This window comes from Bombus terrestris, chromosome 7, assembly GCF_910591885.1.
Source record: "Bombus terrestris chromosome 7, iyBomTerr1.2, whole genome shotgun sequence".
Taxonomy (NCBI): Eukaryota; Metazoa; Arthropoda; class Insecta; order Hymenoptera; family Apidae; genus Bombus; species Bombus terrestris.
This window is the reverse complement of record NC_063275.1, coordinates 8,408,575-8,430,630: the sequence shown is the minus strand read 5'-3', so window position 1 is coordinate 8,430,630 and position 22,056 is coordinate 8,408,575. Positions and strand designations below refer to the sequence as shown.

At 30.3% G+C, this 22,056-nt stretch overlaps 2 protein-coding genes and 1 long non-coding RNA gene across 5 annotated transcripts in view; 1 reads left to right on the top strand and 2 right to left on the bottom strand.

Annotated features, from left to right (window-relative positions):
• Positions 1–22,056, bottom strand: part of LOC100643711 — a 334,572-nt gene that overhangs the window by 174,249 nt on the left and 138,267 nt on the right. The window lies entirely within an intron of this gene.
• LOC100642504 (trichohyalin) overlaps positions 1–22,056 on the top strand; it is a 146,904-nt gene that overhangs the window by 59,651 nt on the left and 65,197 nt on the right. The window lies entirely within an intron of this gene.
• LOC105666457 overlaps positions 20,879–22,056 on the bottom strand; it is a 31,201-nt gene continuing 30,023 nt past the window's right edge. Inside the window, exons 2-3 of the long non-coding RNA XR_001099299.3 lie at positions 21,825–21,937; positions 20,879–21,748 (exon numbers count right to left, since the gene is read on the bottom strand). This is a non-coding gene — a long non-coding RNA (uncharacterized LOC105666457). The remainder of the gene's footprint in view (positions 21,749–21,824; positions 21,938–22,056) is intronic.

The window sequence follows — 22,056 nt, the reverse complement described above, 5'->3', positions numbered from 1 at the left end:
CAATTATTTTAGATTAAATGATTTATTACATACAAGCAACGGCGAATTTAACGACAAAATTTAACCGATAGGATAGTGTTTTAAATTCAACATACTCATTCAGAGTATTTATGATTATATGTGACATTTTAATTAATTTATGATCTATATGAAATGTATAATCTATGTTTCTAATTGTATATGCATAAGTAACTTTGCTTATAATTGTCTTATGGAATTTTTTACGTGTATTGAATGTTTATATAATTATTTAAGTAACTCAATTAAATTTTATTGCTTTATGAAATTAGTAAAAGCCATGGACAGATTTATCGAGAAGAAGATAAGGGATGTTTGAAGTGTATCACATATAACAATTTCGTAATTGTATTACTCTTGATTATCAAAGATAATTGTAGCCTTGTTGACAACCTTGTTGATAAACATAATTTCTGAAAATTGCTTGTAATTAATTAATTAATTAACAAATTATAAAACATCGATACCTAGTATATGTATTATAAATGTCGTTATCACGTGTACATATATATATGAGAAAGTATTTCAGTTTTCTTTCAAATTGTAATCTGAAGATGACAAAAACGATAAAACTATGTTTTATGACTATTTCCCACCAGGTTTTTAGATTTTTTCGAAATAGAAAGAACTAAGATTGTCCTTCACATTTTTAATCAGGAGTGTGATATGTATAATATAATATAGATTTTATAGATTTATACCTTTCACTTTACGATACTATATATGAACTTTATTTAACTTTGTTTTAAATTTTAGTGTATTGCCTCTTTTTCATAAAAGCACTTAAAAGATACACTTCTATTTTTAACGATTAATAAAGAAGAATTTTTCCCAAAATCCAAAACAACGTCAGTATTGGAAAAATTTTCACACGCTATATGTTCGGTTCATTTATATAGAAAATATTTCAGCTTTAGTAACTAACTCAAGTACTATAAAAGAACGACGACGTTCTATTCCAAGAAAGGTCCTCCCCTCGTTTTCCGCCGTTCCTTTTTCTTCACCCGTTTGATTACCGCGTTATAGTGTTTTGCTACCATCGTTCAGCCACAAACTCGATTTGCAGGCGTTGTTCGTTCGAACAGCAGATTGAATTTCGATGGCATCTCGGCGTGACAAGTGCAAAATATTGTTATTTCACATACCATATGTCGTTCCTTCTGCACGTTATCGAACGCTCTCATAGAACTATGTAATAACTATAGCCCAACGTTTTTATCCTCAACTCTCACTTTCATGTTTTTTTATAATATTTTTAAGCATGTCTTACTGGTATCTGTAATCCCTGGCTTCTCTTGCATAGCAATTTATCGATCAGGAGTTATATATGTAGAGACAGGCTTGCCTTTTATAATTTTGCAATTTTATGTCGTATGAAATAATCAGATAATTTATAATTTCTAAAATTTCATTCATTCATTATTACCGGATTTGTTACTATTATACAAGAAAATTTATTAGTATCTACTAATAACTCACAATACATAATTTATGAAATGTCACTAATAATATTAATTATGCAAAAAAAACTATACAAAATACCCAATATTCTTCATTCTTGTTGTAAAATTTAAAAGCGAAATGCAATTCTAACAATAAAGTTTATTAAACATTGAGGTGTTATATACTTATATCCCCGTTTATAAGTATTAAAACACTTAAGAAAACCTAAATAAATCCGGGAAATGATTAAGAAATTATTTAAACCTTTAAGTATGATTATTTCATTTGAAACATTAAACTATAAAATCTCGTATATTGAATGTCATAATAATAATCTCATCAATGTAGTATAACAAAATTAATTTTCTTCTTGTCTATGTATGTGTTCCGTATATTGATTATGATTTCGATCGATTTCTGCATGTTACCATGGTATTTGTTATTATTTGACTTCATGCATATTATAGATGATTTTCTTCGATATGGTATGCTAATAAATTAAATAATGCTATATATACCTGGTCTTATAAATTTTGAATAATATTTTGGATAACCGATGATAATTGAAGGCATTGCTGCAATAAGAAGGCAACTTCACTTTCCAGTAATTTGGATAAATCAAAGAAGACCAACTCAAAGTCAATTAAAAATAATAAACTTTTACATTCCTTAAATATAAATCTTTTAAACATACCTTTCTTCCTCTTCCAATAAAAACAATTTAGGTATAGAAATAAATTTAATGTCTTTACATTGAAGCAGTTATACAATCCACGACAAAACTGTGAGACATGTAATAATATAATAAGAAATTGTATTTCACTGAAGTTAGTGTGTTCTTTGTATGGTATATTACTCTGTGTAGTTCCATGCTATGTTCTTGTAGCTACGACAAAACTATGATACGACAGCTTCCTTCAAACAGGCGAAGTGATCAGTGCGTGTTTCGATGTCAAATACGTAATATTAAGCGTACAATATTAAAAATAATGATTATCGTGTTATATTTTTGTTTATATAGAATGTCTCGGGAAAGAAAGCTAAACGAAATTGAAATTAATTTAACTAATAATGTAAAAAATAAAAATTATTCGACTGCAAAGATTTCTGAAATATTAAGAAGTTGGTGTGTAGTGTATAATTATTTGGAATATAGCGCAAATTACATTAAGAAACATTGCGATAATCGGCCAAAAGCGACAAATTCACCAGATAGCCGTGTAATCTCATAACACGTCCAATTGCAAAACAAATAGCAGCTGAAACTAGTGTTAGAATAATTTAAAGAGTAATAAATGTTTACAAACATCTAAAACGACGTAAGCAGCAAATAATCAGTCGTTATGAAGGAGGAGGGTAAAAATTTGCTAAAGAATGGACCGTATAAAGGGTTATTTTTTTAATCAAAAAATGTCTTATTTTCGATGGGGCAGTAGATGTTTAAGAAAAGAATAAATCATACTATAAAGACAAAAGAAGATGGTAGGTATTTCTTTTTAATTTGTTTATTATTACCAAATTTTGTGTATTACATATTTGTATTTTCCATAATAAACGATGAATTCTGGTTGTGGGGTGGTTCGGGCAAAAGTACCGATACACGACGGTACGACATAGCCATGCAATATTACATTTTTTTTCTTTTTTTTTTTAAGATTACTTTTGCAACTTAAATTTAAGCCGCTATTGCGCTGTGCTTATGTACGATATTTCCATTTCTTTCCTGAAAACCTGGTCGCAAAAACAGAACAGTTCGTTAGTCTATTTGGTAGATTGTAGGTATCGTAACATAATTTGGGCGGTAATCGGTTATCTCGGAAAAACAGACATGAAGATTGTCTCAATTAAAATGAATAGTAATACATACGTAAACATTATTAATTAGCATAGCATATATTATAGCATAGCTAAACAAAACATACTACGAACGCAATGGAAGCTTATTTTGCAAGTCAAAAAATAAGTAGGTGTTTTGTAAAGTTCCGGGAACTAGACATCATTCTTGGAGATATTAATATTATTTACACAGATACTTTTGTGACAGATATTTTACAATTCTTTGAAGATATTAACTAGACAAGTAGCATATTCTGTAGGGCAGAGATTCAATAGTATAGATGAAAAATATGCTTGGAAAAGTACAATAGTTTGTATTTGTACCGGTAGCGTAAGACAGTTTGTTCACGTACAAAATAAGAGTGAGAATGCCCAGTACCAATAAAGGTTAAAAGTAACGTTTGACCTCTTTTTATGAAAAATACCTGCAGTGGATGTTTTCATATATACATATATATATATGTATTGTTGTTATTTTATATTTGATAAAGCGCCCTTACGATATTCAACACTAAATTATCGACCACGTGCTTTTTTTTGTTTCTTAGGTTATCTTCTGCGCTCCCTAATATTCTTACTATTTATAATATTTTCAATAAAAATAATAACTAATTATCGAACCTGGGCCCATAACCTGTTGTTATTTTATATTTTAGAGGTAGGATCGCGTTAGTTATTATTATATTATCTGGATAATAAATCCACACTTCTCGGAGCAGGAAAACCTTTATTGCACACACTTGGAAGGAACACGAACGAATGAAAGAAAAAAGAAGAGAAGTCTTAAAACTATCGATCAGGTCTATCGACCGTGTCTACTAATAACTTCTAGTTACTCCTTTTGTAACTAGCCGTCAGCATATAGATGGCGAGCGAGAACTCACGTTGTTATTTTCAACATGTATAATACTTATTTTTATAAATGCTGAAACCGTAAATGACAACTCTTCGTGGAAGAAATTTTGAAGCAAACAATGAACCTTTTTATAGAGGAAGGAAAATTTCTTTCTTACAACACAGGTGTGTATGATTTTATAATCTAGCGTTTTATAGTTTCGTCACGGAATGTAAGTACATTTTAAATTGAAGTATTTTCTTACTTTTTGGATCTTAAAGTATCGATCTTAACATTTCTAAAACGAAGCATGGATATAACATCGAAAAATATTAATAACTGTTATTTTCGCTTTTTAGTTAAAAGTGAAAAACTAAGACTGGTCGAGACACAAAACAAGTAAATAATAGATTTAGAATCATTGAATTTTAATCTCTACATTTAATAGATATTAAAGATATATCTTTATTGGTTCAAACTCCCCGATTTGTCATTTGTGTGGCGTAATATACATACAGGCTGACGTGATCATCATAGCACAACCAGGCGAAGGTGATTCTACGTGAAAAAATGAGAAAAAGATGTGGTATAACATTTTTTCATCCGAAGTTTCTTGTTCCAGAAATCCTACTTTAAAGGATCTACAAATATATCTTAACTTGGCTAATTCCAGACTCAGCAAGAGTAAATAATCAACAGGGGTCAAATTGCATTTGAAAATAAGTAAAAAATGTAGAATAAAATTTTGTCATAGGATGCTTCATTTTTGAGAAAAATAAATTTGAGAATGTATCATGCCCATATACTAGACCAGTTCGTAATTAAACTCTATTTTCTTGAAAATGAAACCTTAAATAACAGAATTTTATTTTACATTTTTGATTTGTTTTCACATGTGTTATAACTTTCTATATATAATCGCTACTTAGTCAAGTTAAAATATGTTTCACAAACTTTCAAACTCAATTTTCTCAAAAATGAAGCGTCATATGAAAGAATTTCCTTGTATATCTTCGACATATTTTTTCACGTAGAATCACTTCTTGCCTGATCATCGCCCCACCCTGTATACGTACATGTATATGGCATAATATTGTGGCTATACAAGTGAAATTTTACATTCGATTTTTAAATTCGATGACCAAGAGCTACAGTTTGCACTTTGTATGTTTCTTTATGCGTTATTACGCATTTGTTCACAGCGAATAGAATTTTATTAGAATATAAATTTATAAGCGACAAGAAAAAACTGAAACATCTTGCGAAATACTTTTTTTCTTTCTGTCCTTAACTTGTCAATTTTTACATCCTCGTTATTACGTTTTTTGCATCGAGCATATAATAACAAATCGTTCCTCTTGTTTCTTTGAGCTGAACATAAATTGTGCCGCAACTTTAGCACTGTTCTTCCAACGTTAGAAAAAGTTAAAAGCGACCAAGTGTACGACGACGTGTTTTTTTCATCATACGCCATACGCCATGCACGCGTTTGCTTTTGTAACTTCTTTTTGCTTTTTGCTGCGAGTGACGCGCTTTATCGCATGATTGTTTTTCCTCCGTTTTTCTCGATTTTTCGTTACACGTTATCGAACGACTTCTTTGAAATATCCGCCAGACTTGTCTCGGTTTTGCGGGCGTAGTTGTTCATTAGAACGAAGATTAAGAGCTTAATGGAAAGATATCTTCTGTAAAATTTTTAAAATTTTTCTAAGCTTTTGGTGTTCTACTATTTTAATGAGAGGTATTACTATTATTATTGAAATATTTTAATAAAGAAAATCGGATTCACATGGTTCATGAAAGTTTTTCCCTTTTGTTTTTTTAAATATTAATTCTCTAAACATTTTCTAAATTTTGTTCTTATGTTTGCCTTTTTGCTTTTGTATTTGGTAATGGCTTTAAGAGATTATATTTTAATGAATATTTAAATTAGGACAATTCTGATTTAATCATACCCTCATCTTTGAAATACATTTCGCATGTATCTGAATATTAATAGAATTCCTTACGTTGAACTATTCATCTGATTGAGTTAACTCGGAATGTAGTTAGCTATAATATTCATACAACACAATTAAGTTTTTACTTTGACTTTCTAGAAGAAATAGGTGAGACATAAAATTGAAAGCTTTCGTTATGCACTTATAATACGAATTTTTAGATATATTATACTATTCGACGAGAAAATCTAATCTAAACTATTTTCTATAAAATGCCAGTGATATCATGTTATACGGTTATAATTATCCTTCCTCTTATTATTCATTATTATGTTAATAGCCATTTATATCTGCTAATATGAATCTGTTAAAATAAATATCTCTGATCTCGTTTACGAGTAGTCTCTCTCCGTTTCAAAAGGAAGAAAGTATCTTATTAGTCCTTATAAAACAAAAGTACTCATCAGATCCTTTTATGAGATTAAAGGGAGCTGTATTTTGTAGAATAAAGTATTTGCCTATCTCCTTTAAAAAATAATTAGATTACACCTTGCTATTTACTATATCATTTGTCAAATTAGAAGAATTAACTTTATTATTTTTCAGTAACTGTCGTTTATAATTTTAGAATTAGTTCATCTTGTTAAACCTCTATCTCAACATTAATAATATGCATTTTAAATAAAAATCCTATAACATTGAATCTAAAATATATAATACTATATCATCGTACAGAAATCAAACTGCACAGCTATTTAAATAAAGCTGTTCACTGTATCGCCTTCTAGCCATTAATCTCAACTGATGTGTTATACAACAGCAATGTTCCACAACCATTAAAAAGCAATCATAAAAATACGCATGTTTTTATCTCTCTGAAATCGACACGTGTCGAAGATTTGCTATAAATCAGTTTTACCAATGAGGTCGGCCTTTCTCATTTATTTTTATACAAAACTTAGTGGGTTTGTAAAGAAGATATAATAAAAGAAAAAATTTGAGACCAGTTTTGCTAAGAATAGATACATTTGTTATTTAATTAATCGATACCTTGCTAAAGTACATATAATGTTGCGTATACGCAGCATTAAGTATGATAGGAAAGACAAAGACAGAAAATATGAAGCAACACTTTCTTTTCAATTTTGGAAGGTACTACAGTGACTGATGAAAATATTCTGAAACACTTACCATAGAAATTTTTCACGTGTATATTGTATATGTTATAAAACAATTTAGAAAATTTCATTAACAACGTAATGAGATAGGATTATCATGATTGGTAAAATTTAAAGCTAATCTGAAAACGTATATAGAGATCACAAGATGTTTGTTGCAAACATATATTTAGTAAAAAATTATTATACAAGGTTTAATGATAGGTAATAGATAAATATTAAATATGGTCTCACTGAATTTGTAGGTTTATTAACATAATGGATAATTGAACGTTTAAACACTTTCACGATTTCTGCGAAATGTACATTTGTACTAAATATTTTTAATCTACATTTTCAGATTTATTTCAAATTTTTCCTAATGAAAAATAATAAAAATTGCTAATGAAATTTCAAAATGTTACGTATGAAAGATATTTATGTATATTTCGAATACTTTCATGAACGTGTGTATAATACACGTATATTATTAAAATAAAATGTTCCGTGTCAATAATCTTCTACTCTTATTGAAATTTGTTCTTCCAAACACATTTCTGTTGATTTCTTTGTAACATCAAATTAGTAAAAATAAATATTCTTTATTTTTTCCTCTCCTTTTACCATTGATGTATGTACAATATATTTATCTTTTTGTTCAGAACAGCACATTCATATCAATCACACTGTACTCATTATCTCGCTCTGATATTATTGAAAATGAACGCGTAGTCAAGCTATCACAAAATTTAACTCAGTTTTTCATAAAATCAATTCATCTCACATTTCTGACCGAACTTGTCTCTAATTAAAAAATAACAAAACTAATCCATCTACCCCTCGAAAATTTTTTCTTCCTTACTCTCCGCTCTTTATTTTTGCTGTCTTTCGTCTATTTTGGTCAAACGAGTTGGATTTTCTCCAAGTTTTCTTTTCTTGCCTTCGTTATCGCGATTTCCATTTTTTATCATTTTACTTACGACTGATCGCGCGATGACCCTCGATTCGATCAAACGAGATCGTAATATCTGTCGATTTCCTCTCGCTTCACTGACAATCCCGATGTGAAAAAGTAATTGCTAACCGATTTACAACCGCTTATTTTTCATTCATTTTATTAGTTCAAGCTAAGGGTAAATAGTGGCTAGCAAATTGGCAATGGAAAGCTTCAGTTCCTAACATCGTCTACTTTCGATCTAAATTTAGTTCAGGGAAGTTGAAATAATTGAGTGTTTTACATTGACGAATAGAAAAAATAGAAAATTAATTATTTTAATCTACATTTAGTGTGATAAAAGATAATTGGGGATATTCTAGTTTCAAAACCGGAAACTAGATCCAATGGTTAATGATCTTTAATAAGCTGAAATAATTCAGAGTTTTGTAGTAATAAATTCCCCAAAGAAAAAGATAATAATTATATATGTACATTGTTAGAGATGTAGGATTGATTGGAAATAATTAATGAAAAACACATTTAACGCACGCGGTAATAGCATCTAATAGATAGTATTTATAATAATCGTAATGAAAAAAGAGAGTACAATTATCCATCCGATAGATGAGCCGATGTGAATATATCAACGAAGTAAAAATAGTATTGTAAAAATGAAATCACAAGGTGGAATGAGAAGTGAGGAGCAGGTTCAAATTCCAACATACATATTATATACATATCTAAGAATAATGTTTAATGTTACTTTTATATTTGTATTGTTACATTACATTGTGAGTCAAATTATCACAATTTTTTGGAAAATAAATTTAAAGAACTTATAAAATAGTAAATCATTCCAAATTTCGAATTCTTTTCTGGCAACTATTGTGTAGCCGTGTAGTATAATGTGAACGTACGAAATGGCTAGCAGTGAATAGACTACGAATACCTATGCACATTTATATACTTGCGAACATAAAAGATGGAATCTAAATAAAGATTTGTTACATTTGTATTTTACTCTGCATATTGTGTGTATTTTGTGTGTTGTTGCAGCTTTAAAGTTTCCATAATGTTTCGTTTCATTTCATTTTGATACAATTTTACGATTGCGATTTATCTGAAAATTAAAATAAATAAAATTTAAAGTATTTTTTGTATAGATTCGTTTGAATGTTTGTAATTCTATCCCGTTTGCTTTGATTTAGGTATATTTCGATATTTGGATTTGAATAAAACTATATCTTTTATCTTGTTTCATAACCGCATGTATGAGAAACAAACGCGCGATTCAATATTTTGAAAAATTGCTTATATTGCTATTGCTTTCTAGATATTTTTCTAATTTTAAAAACTTGGATATTTAAAAATTTTATTATAGTACTGTTGTTTGAGAAATATACGCGTGTTAATTGTTATAAATTTAAGTTTGAAGAAATTTGAGCTTCAATATTCTCTATCTGTATTGAACACAATTATTGTTCTAAATGTAAAATATTTCTTCCATGGATATGATAAATGTGAAATTAATAATAAATTATATTATTTTAAAAAGATAAAATAACTTCTTAAATCTAAAAATGTGCTTGTTCCTTATCATGGCAAGTATGTACTTTTCTTACAGAGTCTATTTCACAATATAAACTCAATAAACATTATACAATATAATAAACAAAATATCTGAAATATTTGATCCTATAAAATAAAATAAAGTCCTTCTGATGTTGCCGGTGTGCTAGAGCAGTGACATAAGTAAGGAAATTAAGTTTTTCAAGAAATTAATGCTTGAAATAGAAAATTATTAATATCTCAACCATTTAATAATGTAATAAACTTTTTTTCTATATTCTAGGTTAAAGAGTTTAGGTTTTGAGTCTATAATAAAGTCTTGTTTATGTGGAAATAAAAATGTGGAAATAAAAAAGTCTTGTTTATGTGGAAATAAAAATATTAGAAGTTTGTCTTAAGAGAGATCTTAAATAGTAACATTATTGTAGTATCGCGGACAAAAGGCCTAAGATATCGGCCGAATCGTAAACAATGTCGCGAGAGCCGCGGCATCGTCGGGTAAATCAATGTGTCGTCGGTCCTTTCGAGTGAACAGTTTCGTGGAAAAGGTCTGCGTGACCCTGGCCACGGGCGTTTTCGGGACACGTGCGCGATAGGGCGGGAAAAGACAAAAGAGATGCTAAAGGCAGTGTTAGTTGAGACGCCGGCGAGAACGAATGCAAAAAGCGTACAGTATGAGTTGAGAAGCGAGAGCGTGCGAGTGCGGATGCAAAAGACGAGAGTTGTAGAGCTGCTAGCGTTGTAGAGAGATCGAGTTGTTAGAGTTATAGAGTTGCGAAGAGTGATTTGAGCGGAATAAGACTTTTGTGTTTTAGTTCAATTTGAACATTTATTGTTCTCTGTCCAATTAATCTCTGTTATTTTCATTTATCTTAATAAATAGTATTAGGAGAATTTTACAAATCTAAATTATCCTAATCCTATCCTTTTTCCGATACTACATTATTCTTGAAAAGAAGTATAATTTTATTTAATCGTACTTTTTGCTTCTTGTTAGTACATGGCTCATATGTGAAGATAATTTCTGTAGATATGTTAAAATTGATGATTTTTATGCTATATCAATTCTCCAGCAAACAAACGATATTTTATTACGCTAATCGTAAATATATATACATCACATAAAATAACAAATTGCTCACATAATTCAAATATAATTTTCAAATATTAAAATGTTCTCAAGAAATGGTCATAACATGGTTGCTTCATGAGTACCATAAAAGTCTTTTCAGTTAGAATATGTATCTTGCTTGACTGTGTGTTAAAGGACGTCGTGTTTCAATTGAGATTTATTTTAATTACATGCAAATTGCACGCAGTTTGTACACAAGAAAATTTACATTTTCCACCGTGAATTTTCCAATCTATTCTATGAATCCTAATCTTTCTTAATTCTCGTCTACCTGCCCTAGTCCGTAATGCGCAACGACTGCAGGCGACATTACGTAGCATCGATACATAGGATCGAATCGCGAGTGCAATTTCTGACGAGGGTAGACAACACCCGCCACTGGTACAACTTACTGGTGCTGTAAATCATCGCATTATTGAAAAGGATATGGAACCGCGTAATTTCTTAGTAACAAATGGAACACGTCAACCTCGATTTCCATGATATATTGCATTCATAGATGACCAAGAACGCGAGAAACACGAGAATTTAGTGGCTTATGGCAAGTTCAATAATTTTGATAACCTTACGCTTTTATGTTTTGCTTAATATTCTTCGTCCGCGTTTGTTTCACGATTCTTTGAGTAACATGATTTAAACATTTTATAAATATAATTTAATTTATTATTAGAATTACTGATATAATAAGAATAAAGCTTATGAAATGAAGGCTTATAAAGCAGTACACAATGCAGAAAAGAAATATGGCTTTATACATATACTTAAAAAGATTAAAAGTTTTTGTCTAAAGTGTTATTAAAATTTATTTATTAATAAATAAGCGAATAAATAAATATTTGTTAATACTTACGAAAATTCTGCTTCATTAAAGGAATATCGTTAAAACATAGCACTGTGAATCTATACAATTTCTATGAGATATTATGAATGACTTCTTTTGATTTCTTTGACAGTTCTAGTGTTAAAATATTCGTTGCCGATAATAAATATCATCAAGTTTCTAAGGTAGGAATCTGTATAACATTTTACAATTAAGGCAAGAATAAGATTTTGAAATTTTCTTTCAAATACCATGTTTTATATCAATAACTATTATTAACTGAAATTAATATGGAAAAATCTCTTTCCCTCTTAATCATTCATAATACTAATTAATAAGGTTGTTGTCATAATAAAATATTCTTACATATGTTTTCACATCGTATCCTATTTTGTAATAAAATTCTTTTATCGTTCATAATTTTTATGTCAATGTATTTTTATATACAATTATCTTGTAATTAATAATATATGACATGTATATCTAGTGAAATCGAGCTCTATAAATATGTTCTGTACCAGACGCTTTTAAATATCTATCTTCTGGAGGAAGTCATTTTTTAACTGGTTCAGAACGGATGTACATATCATAAATGTTTAATAATTCGAATATTTTGCGAACGGATTAACAATTTTCAGTGATTATGGTATCGAGTAAACTAAGATTTCAGATATTGTAGATATATTTTGATACATGCACGTATATACAAGAGTATGTCGTTATTTATTTCCATGATTTGTGATTTTTAAATTTGGTACTGCCTTATTGTAATCTAATAAAATTTAAAAACTTCTTTTGTTCATCACATTACTAAGAAAGGATAAAAATTTTGTTGAAAATTTTGGAAGAGAGTAATTCAAACAAATAAATTCTAGATGCTATAAAATTGTAAAATAAATAAAATATAAATTAAATTACCTGTAAATTAATTAAATATTAAGAATGTAAATGCTTATATACATATATGACGTGAATCAGTTTTAATTTGATTTTTTAAAGTGTAAAATGTTTATTCAAATAATAGATAGTTAATAGAGATTCATTAGAAACCAAAGATCCGAAAAAGTTTCCATTATTCTGATTTAAATAAAGAATAGTTTATCGCCGTGGTATAAACCTACAGTTTTTCGAACTTCATAAAACTGTAAGATCAAAATGGAAGAAGAAATAGTAATGAGAAAAATATTAAGTAAATGCTTAGGATCCCCTTTCATAATAATAAATATAATGTTAAGAAAGAAACAAAATTCAATAATATAAATTGATGGGAAAAGATTGTAAATAAATCATTACATTAAACTATTATTGCCAGTGAATTAATAAACATTTTCCCTTGTCAAGTAGCAATGCATTAATAATTATTGTCACTTTGTTATCGCTAAAATATGTTTGATATTTAATCGGAAGACTGAAGATCAATCTGATCCGTTTGTCAATTTTCGAATCAGTGACTGTCAGAAAGTCCGATTGCGAGATACTTCGACGAAGAAACAGCAAAACATTATTATTACCTGTCACGCGAAACTTTGAATAATTTAGTTAATCGATTAAGTGCACTGTTTGCGTGCGTTCGGTCCGTACAGGATGTTAAAACGGGGAAAGATAATCAAAAATAATACATGTATACATAGCTGCGATTGAAGCTATAAAGATAACCAACGTTACTGAATGTCTTTCATTTAGAAATATTTATTGATGTTATGGATGCTATGTCGATGATGTATTGTTCTTATTGGTGCTAATTTTGGCCATCTGTATTTTTGTCACTACCACAAATGAATAGTTTCACAGGTTATTTAATAGTTTTATTTATTACATCATTATGTTATAACATCTTACAATTGCAAATACTCAGATGCTACAACTTTAAAAATTTTCTGTCAGAATATTCTAATAAAATTAAAGTCCATACTTTCCTTAGAAACAAGTGATCGATAATGTTATGTCAATGTTAGAAAGCATCAAATATTTCACAAACATTTCAATGATTATTTGATATAATAATAGTGAAACTAGCCAATTTAAAAACAAGAGAAGTGATTAATGAATGAACTTCAGAACACGAAATGAGCGATAACGAACGTGCGTTGTTACGGGATAAATGTAAGAAATGAAATATGTTACAATAAAACATGTAATAAACAAATGTAATAATTAAAGTATGAATAAATCAGGAATATTTATGTCCAATAGTAGTCAGAAGCTATCATAATATTTCTACGACTTTAATTTCAACGATCATTAAACGACGACTTCAAAGAGTAATGAACTTAATTTTTTGTCACAGTCAATTTTGTATTGACAGAAATGGTGAACATTTTGAAATGGAGTTAGATGTAGTTGTAGAAGTATTATACCTTCTGGCTGTTACTAGACATAAATATTTCTGATTTGTTCCTACTTTGTACTGTAGTAACACATGTTCATTACTGCTCATTTCGTATATGCTTTTTGTTCTTTATTATAATCCTTTAATACTGCTTCCAATGATACATGTTTATGTGACATTTTTTCTTATCCTGATTTATACAATATACTGACAACGTATGGTCGGAAAAATTGAGACATCGTGTATATAAATCTAGTCTGCTATTGGGTAATCATAGATACCTACAATATTTATATCGTTATAATGGGCATGATATCCACAATGGATATCGATGAACTTCTTGAAACATTCCGTCCCATCCGACTTCGATGAATCATAAAGCTCGTCAATATTTTGAACAACTTTTTCCCGTCCATCTATATGTAACGGGCTGTGATTGCCCTTAGTTTCCGAAATATTCGCTAACAATTGCCGATACCAATACAGTGTATTTCTGTTTATAGTTGCACGTGTGTGACAACGTGTGCGTCAGTATTGGTTGCGGTTGCTTGACTTCTGTTTATAAACGAGGGTCGGGTGCGCTTAACGTGCGCAATTGAACGTACGAGGCTGCACGAAATGTTTGTTGTAATTTATAACTCAATTAAAAGAGAATAACATCAATATATTGAGTATAGGTGTAGGTTAGATTTTTCAAACTGATCACCGCGAGGTTTTATTTCGTAAAATGATATCAATTGTTCACTCGTCTATTATATTTTAGTAATTAATTTGTTATTACTTCACGCAACCGCGACAGCCACGGCGAAGTGGCCAGATCGAAAGATCTAGTCCGAACCTAAACTCGATATATTGATTATATTAATTTTTAACACGTTGACTGCCACGACACCCGTATTCGGGTGTCAGCAAAATTTCTGGTCGGGCCACGTAACGGATATTCGGGTGTCGCTCATTTGACTACTTACGAAGGATCGTCGTAGGTATTTGAAAAGATATTCCATAAGAATAAAACTGTTGAATTGTTATAAAAGTAATACGAAAATGGTTTATTAAAAAATTATTTAGAATGTAAAACTTTAAAGCATTCTATACATAGCTGAGGTTGGTCGGAACAATTTGGACAATAAGTTGTTGTTTTCTTCAAATTCTTTTGTGCCTTTGTTCGGTCCATTCCACATCTTTTATTTGCATAACATAGTTTTCATGAGCGTCTCCGGAATCGTTTTTCCGAACGGCGATATTATGCTGACTCCGTCGAAGACAAGGATTTTTTGTATTTTCAGACAACCCTAATAATTTTGCAACTAATAATTGCCTAAATATTCTAATATTTATATTCTTCCTTGTTGCAATTTTGTAAACCGTCAAAGCGTTTACAACAGAAATTTCCAAAAGGAGTTGAATACCAAGTTTTCTGTACCATTTGATTCCTTTTCTAATTGTGGTGGCATAAAAAACCATTTGGTCGAAATAATCTATACCACACTTTCCTTCATTATATTCAACAACAGCTAATGGTTTTAATGTTACGAACAAACGAAACGAAAGATCATTCTTGAGGCCACCACATGAACGACTCGCATTACTAAAATATCAATGGGAGCACCTAGCAGAGAACGCTTGGTACTGCTGCATGCGTGGTCTGACGGAGATTTCATTGAAAACATGCGTGGCAGTCAACGTGTTAATTGAATATATTATAATATATTATATAATATATATAATATAATACATTATAGATTATAATAGACATTTTTTGTCATGTTCAGTTATGTGCGGGAGCTTTAAGCTCGCCCCATACTCGTTTATGAATCGACTGGTAGCTAGGAACCAAACTGATACATATGCTGCCACAGACGCAAAATTATAAGTAGAAATACAGTGTAGCAGCACTGACAGATTTTAGCGAATGTCTTGGAAACTGAGGCCAATCATGGATTACATGTATAGGAAGAAATTGTTCAAAGTGTTGATTTCTATAACATCATCAAATTCTACAAAATCACCGAAATGGGAGAGGACGGGACATTTCTACAAGTTCACCTAGAAGTCAATTACAGTCTATGTTGTTTAGCATTATAAATTAAATGAAAAAGGTTTATGTCTTTTAGGATGTTTTACTATTTCCTTGTTATTTGGGGTTGACTTAATGTTATTTGAGATGTTACGTCGTCTTCTTTTGTTTTGATAACTTTAGCATTCAATTATTATATATTCTTCAGTGATTTTTTATTCTGTTCATTTTAGTTGAAACCAGCTTTTTCTATAATTACACTTAATCAAATATTTTTAAAATTTCCTTCTGAATAATTACTATCTAAATAATTTTTGTATATTTATTATTATTCTCGTATTTTGAATTGTAAATTAGTAATATTGACAAAAAGGACCCAATGATCCTAACCAAGGTTAGGTCCAATGATCCTAACCTTGACCTTGATATATATCGTCAAGAACTATTCTCCTGACCAACTTCCAGAAGATCTTTGCTGTCGCCCCCTAGCGTTTATCTCTCAGCTTTTATTTTAAAGAAAAACCACTCGCTCATAAAAATTTAGTCTACTGTTCAATCTAGTATCAATTTCACGTGCAAGCGAAGGGAGTTCGATTTTCAGGCAAAAATATTTTTTCTTAAAGTTCCTCATTCGCTCGCTTCACTCACGTATAGGATTGATATTGGGTTGGATTAGATCTTTACGAGCGAGTGGAACGAGCGAGCAATGCGTGTGCTGCTTCTTTACCATACATACATACCTACCATGTATTGTTTTTCATAGATCTTTTTTGTTAATAATTTCTTGAGAAATAAGGAGCGACGGCTAAAACCTTCTGGAGATTACTCAGTAGAGTGTTCTTGACGATATGTGTCAAGGTTAAAGTAATTGGAGCTGGATTCCCTTTTGTCAATATTTACCATGAAGAGGAACATTTATATCATATGTGTGTCCATTTTATCTGAAAACACGTAAATAACTGGAAAACTATTGATGAAACAAAAAAAATGGTTGAATCAAGTCTTGTACGATTTTGAGGGAAACACTTCATACCGATATTTATTTTACCCTGTAATGACCCTGTAAAGCCTTGTAAAGCTATGAACTATGTCATAATTTTAAAATTGTAACATTTATCTAGACCATATCTCTTCGAGCGAGCAACTTGCGCGATTCTCCTACTTGCTCCTATTTCACAACATAATCTCAGATTCCTATTCATAGAATCTTTCCTCTACGCTCATTTTATTTCAATAATAGTATGAAGGAGTAGTGATAACATATAAATTGGAACAAAAAAGCTTTTACTGCGTGCGTACATGTGTAAACTTTATCACCCGACTGAACAATCCCCTTGTCACTTGCCATCAAAACAAACAAAATCGCGATTATGTACGTACACGTCCCTAAATGAAACCTCTGACATTTGCCGCAGCTCAATATCTAGTAAATGTTAAAGTTTGATAATTAATTTCGGTAACAGCACATTGGTTGGTAAATTTTGTGAGTTTCTCGGAAAGACCTAACATTTTCCCTATTCCGTACTCAGGCTTTTGCAGCAACGTAACATATTATATATTTCAATAATTGATGTGCATTTTCATCATTTTGATATGTGTATATTTTATATTATATACATCTTATATATTTCTTTTTGATTTTTTTTATTGATTTTTAAAAAATCATCAATTTTTAAAAAATTGTTTTATGCCTAATACATATCACACTAAACTGTATACTATATGTGTATATCTTTTATTAAATCAATTTAGTTCCTCTACTATTTAATAGCCAAGAGGTAACATATCATATTAAGTTTTCTATTTATCCTAAAATTAATTTTCATTGTACTAAAGTAATTTGTTAAGAGCCTTTCATTTATGAGGCATTATAGGCTAAGACTTTAATCTTAAGATTTTAATTTCAATTTCCTAAAAAATTGAAAATAACGTTCCTTCAAATATCCAAAAGTTTCATATTAGGGACCAATATTATAGCATTACGATATTATGGAAGCTAAAATTGTACTGTGTAATATACTTCGCACTCTGGAATTCCAGTACGCGTATAACGAGGTAGAAAAAATGTAATAAAACTGATTGACTAGCGGGAAGACGAAGATCAATGGAAGGTGTTGTATGCGCCAGGAAATTTTACAACGGTATTAGAGCAGCAAATTTAATTAAAAACTTTTAATTGAAAAAATGCATACCAAATGTTTGACTAATCAGTGGTACAAGGTGACTGAAATGACACAATTTTTCTTGCTACGACATCGTAGTTACGTTAAAAGGATGATAAAAGTATACGAACACTTTTTATTTAATAGAAAAAATGCTGTATTGAAAACGCAAAATGTAAATCTTTCTTGATATAAATTACGCTTAAGTTATAATTTTATCCAATTTTTATTTAAGTTAATTTTATTTAATTTTATAAAGTTCATACTATTGTAGTAATAGGCGTGTATGTAGTGAATTATTTACAAATATTAATTTAGCAATAAATATCAGCTACTTATAAAATACTATAATATAAAATTCATCGACGACAATAAATCTTATTTTCAATTGCAATGAATTAAACAATGTGAACGAAGTATTTGAAACTTTCATGTTATAAATTGTAAAATCTCTTTCTTGTAAAGATCACTAGGATTTATTATCATAGAACTAATTTAATTTATAAATAAATTAATTTTAAAATTAATTATTTTACTTGAAAAATTTGTACGATCAAAAATAGATACATAAAATAAATGAAATAGAATTAATATATATATTAAATTAATCTATATCAACATTAATTGTAATCTACATGATTCAAATAGATGTATTAGCATATGATATATTAATAAATATTGTGGAAATAACCCATTAAAGTTACGTTATGAAACGTTTATCTGAAAATCTTCAAAGGCAAAAAATACTGTACTGAAAAAGCAAAATGTAAATTTTTTTATATGAATTACGTTTAAGTTCTAATTTTTGGTTTTGCGCAAAATTTCCAACTACAAAGTGGTTCTCCAAATGAAGTTATTAAACTGCGATAGTTTGTACTTATGGTAATGCCGTACTTTCATTTCATGAAATTTAGTAACGAAGTACATGTATTACAGGCGCAACGCGAATATAAATCACACAACGAAAAAAAGTGGAAAAATTGAATGAATTACGTTTTTCTTGAAAGATTAATGCGCCATTTATTTGGTTTTATAAAACATTGTATATTGAACTTACATTGAAACTTAGGATGAAAATATGTATAAATAGAATTATGGGATAAATAGGACAAATAGGATATAGATAAATAGGATTTTGCTACCTGTTATGTCTGACTCACCATCAATTATTTTATCTTAAACTTTATTAGAATTAATAAAGTTCTCTTCCGCTGTATTTATTCCAATGAATATTTGCAGATATCTATATGTAATGAATGAATATTTTGTTAGATTTATTAAAAAGATACAGAATTAGTGTAAGTTTTTATGTATATCATATGGTAAATAAATAACTTTCTGTAAACTATGTATATATCTTCTTTTTCTATTAATATTTAATGTAAATAACATTAGCGTAGTTACTACATCGTCAGGAGGGTGATGCGGAGTAGTTTTTACACTAGGAATTCCGATTCTGTTGCCTACTTGACAGGAGTTGATAGATCTGTTTACTGCCAAGGTATATACAGATGTAAACTTTGGAGATTCAGCTAAAATAACTGCTTTTTTACTTGATTGTGTGTTACTTATTATTACCCATGCGTAAGTTGATACTGGGTTAGACTTTTCAAGAATCTCTGTGTTTTCAGCGTTATATTCTGGCCTTTCCTTGAGTTTGGGAGACACGTGTTGTGTCGAGTCAAGCCGTTATGTAGTCAAGGTCGTTTTTACAACTATTGCTTAAGAACAGACGCCTTTGATTTGGATATATGTGGTACAACTCCTGGTCGAGACAAAAACCAGAGGCACTCACAACAACGTCAGCCTTTTAACGTCTTCTATAATATTTTTTCCCACTCTAGGGAATTCCACAAATTCTTTCTTCCTCTCTCTATATATGTCGGAGATGAGGGGATATCGGGGCCTTTCTTTTGGAATTTTTGGGAAGATCCCCAATACTTTGGTCTAGACTATTTATTATAGCTGTACTTAAATTATAAAACTTCGAAATAGTTGTTATGATTCAATCCTATCATGTTTGCTCGAGATTTGTGACGGTGGGCTTGGGCTCGAGGTGACACAACCGGTCGCCGAACGTGGCCACAGCCACGGGATGAACGTTTTTACCTAACAGAGAAGTGCCAATATTGTGGGACACACGTTGAATACAACGTTAATAAACAATCACACCCCGGGCAGGAGCAATGTCAGCTCTAGGCGGGTCTGCCTAGCAACGGCGGCTGGAATTTTGTTAATATCCCCGGCCAATATGCAACGAACAAACGCGATCGTAAGGAGAGGAAAATTTCCATCAGTCTTTTATTCTTGCGATCACTTTGGAGAGTTTGCACATCGTCTTTACGTGCAGTATTATACCGAGCGTCACAGCAAACGTTACTTTGTGCTTCAAAATATATTCTACGTTTAACAAAGAGTTACCCCGTTGACTGTGGATTCGTTATTGAACCTAAGAACATTGTCTTTAATATCTCGAGTGTTTAGTCACCACGATTATTTGTCAAACTTTGTAAAAATCAATATTTATACCAGTAAATATAATCTCTATTGTACAGCAACGATGACTAGTCCGAATGAAGATTCGTTATACGCCCATGAACCTAACGCTAACCTGACATATATATATATAATGTTCAATTCTCGGATAATTCAGGGATCGATTCTTAAGTCTGAAAATCGAGTTTATTGTAACAATGCTTAGATAAAATACAGAGTTAAACAACAATTAATGATAATTAATAACAATAAATAAGAATAAGTAACAAAGCTTTGTACAAGGTCTACCTGAAAATCTTCTGTCAATCTTCAATGTTCTAAATAATCCTTTCTTATAATCGTGTCTATTTCTAATGCTTGAAATCGTTCTTCTTCTCTAACTGTCCGTCTGTGAAATGACTGTTTGGCAAATCGGTTGTTCGTAACGACAAATAAAGTTACATTATCCGTTAAACAGAGAAAGTCCCTTTGTTTATCCGCGTTTGAACTCTTAGGAAGTTTACATATATATCTTGGATCCAACATTGTTTTTTTTAAATTCATGCTTTAGAATTTATCCAGCTGGACATTTGGTAAATTTTCTTAACCTTATTGCTAAATAGCATGTGGATGGCTATTCCCAGCGGGTTACCATCTTCGAGTTTGCCTAATCTTATTTCTTTAGCAAGGTCAGTGGGGTGTTTACTTTTTGGTCTTTTTTTTATGCAGCTTTTGCTCATTTCAGCAGCCGGTTGATTTGGATGTGTTGCCATTCTTTTTTTTGTATCTTTTTGCGTATCTGCCGATTTCTTCCTTGACCATTGGTATTTGTAGGTCTTTGCGTATATTCTCGTTGCTGACATACCATGAGGCGTTGACTATTGTTCTGAGTATTTTCGATTGTAGTGACTCTAGTTAGATCCAACATTGATGACGTTAGTTCCAAAACCTCTGTGCTCAGAAATATGTATTTACCATCTTCGTTCCTGGCTTGGATTTATTTACTGCAGTAGTGGATCATACCCTGTCTTCGCAGGTAGCATGACCGCATTGCTACTAACCCTGACGTTAAGATTCGCTAAAAAGTATTAAAAATCACTCGTGTATGTGATTAGTTACTAGCACGGTATCGCTCTATATCGTATGACACTTACGATTAGCAATGTAAATATGTCTGGACAGCTCAGCAGCTCGATGTGAATTATCTCATATTTATTTCAATAACAATTGAAGGTCTATTTCAATGGATAGTTATGTAAGTAATTCACTGAAATGTCAATGAGATCCAATAAAAATTATGTTGCTAATATTTGCGTTTAATAGTAAATAATAATCGAGTAAACAAGTAATTAATGTTTTCCAGACATGTTCGAGAACAATGAACAT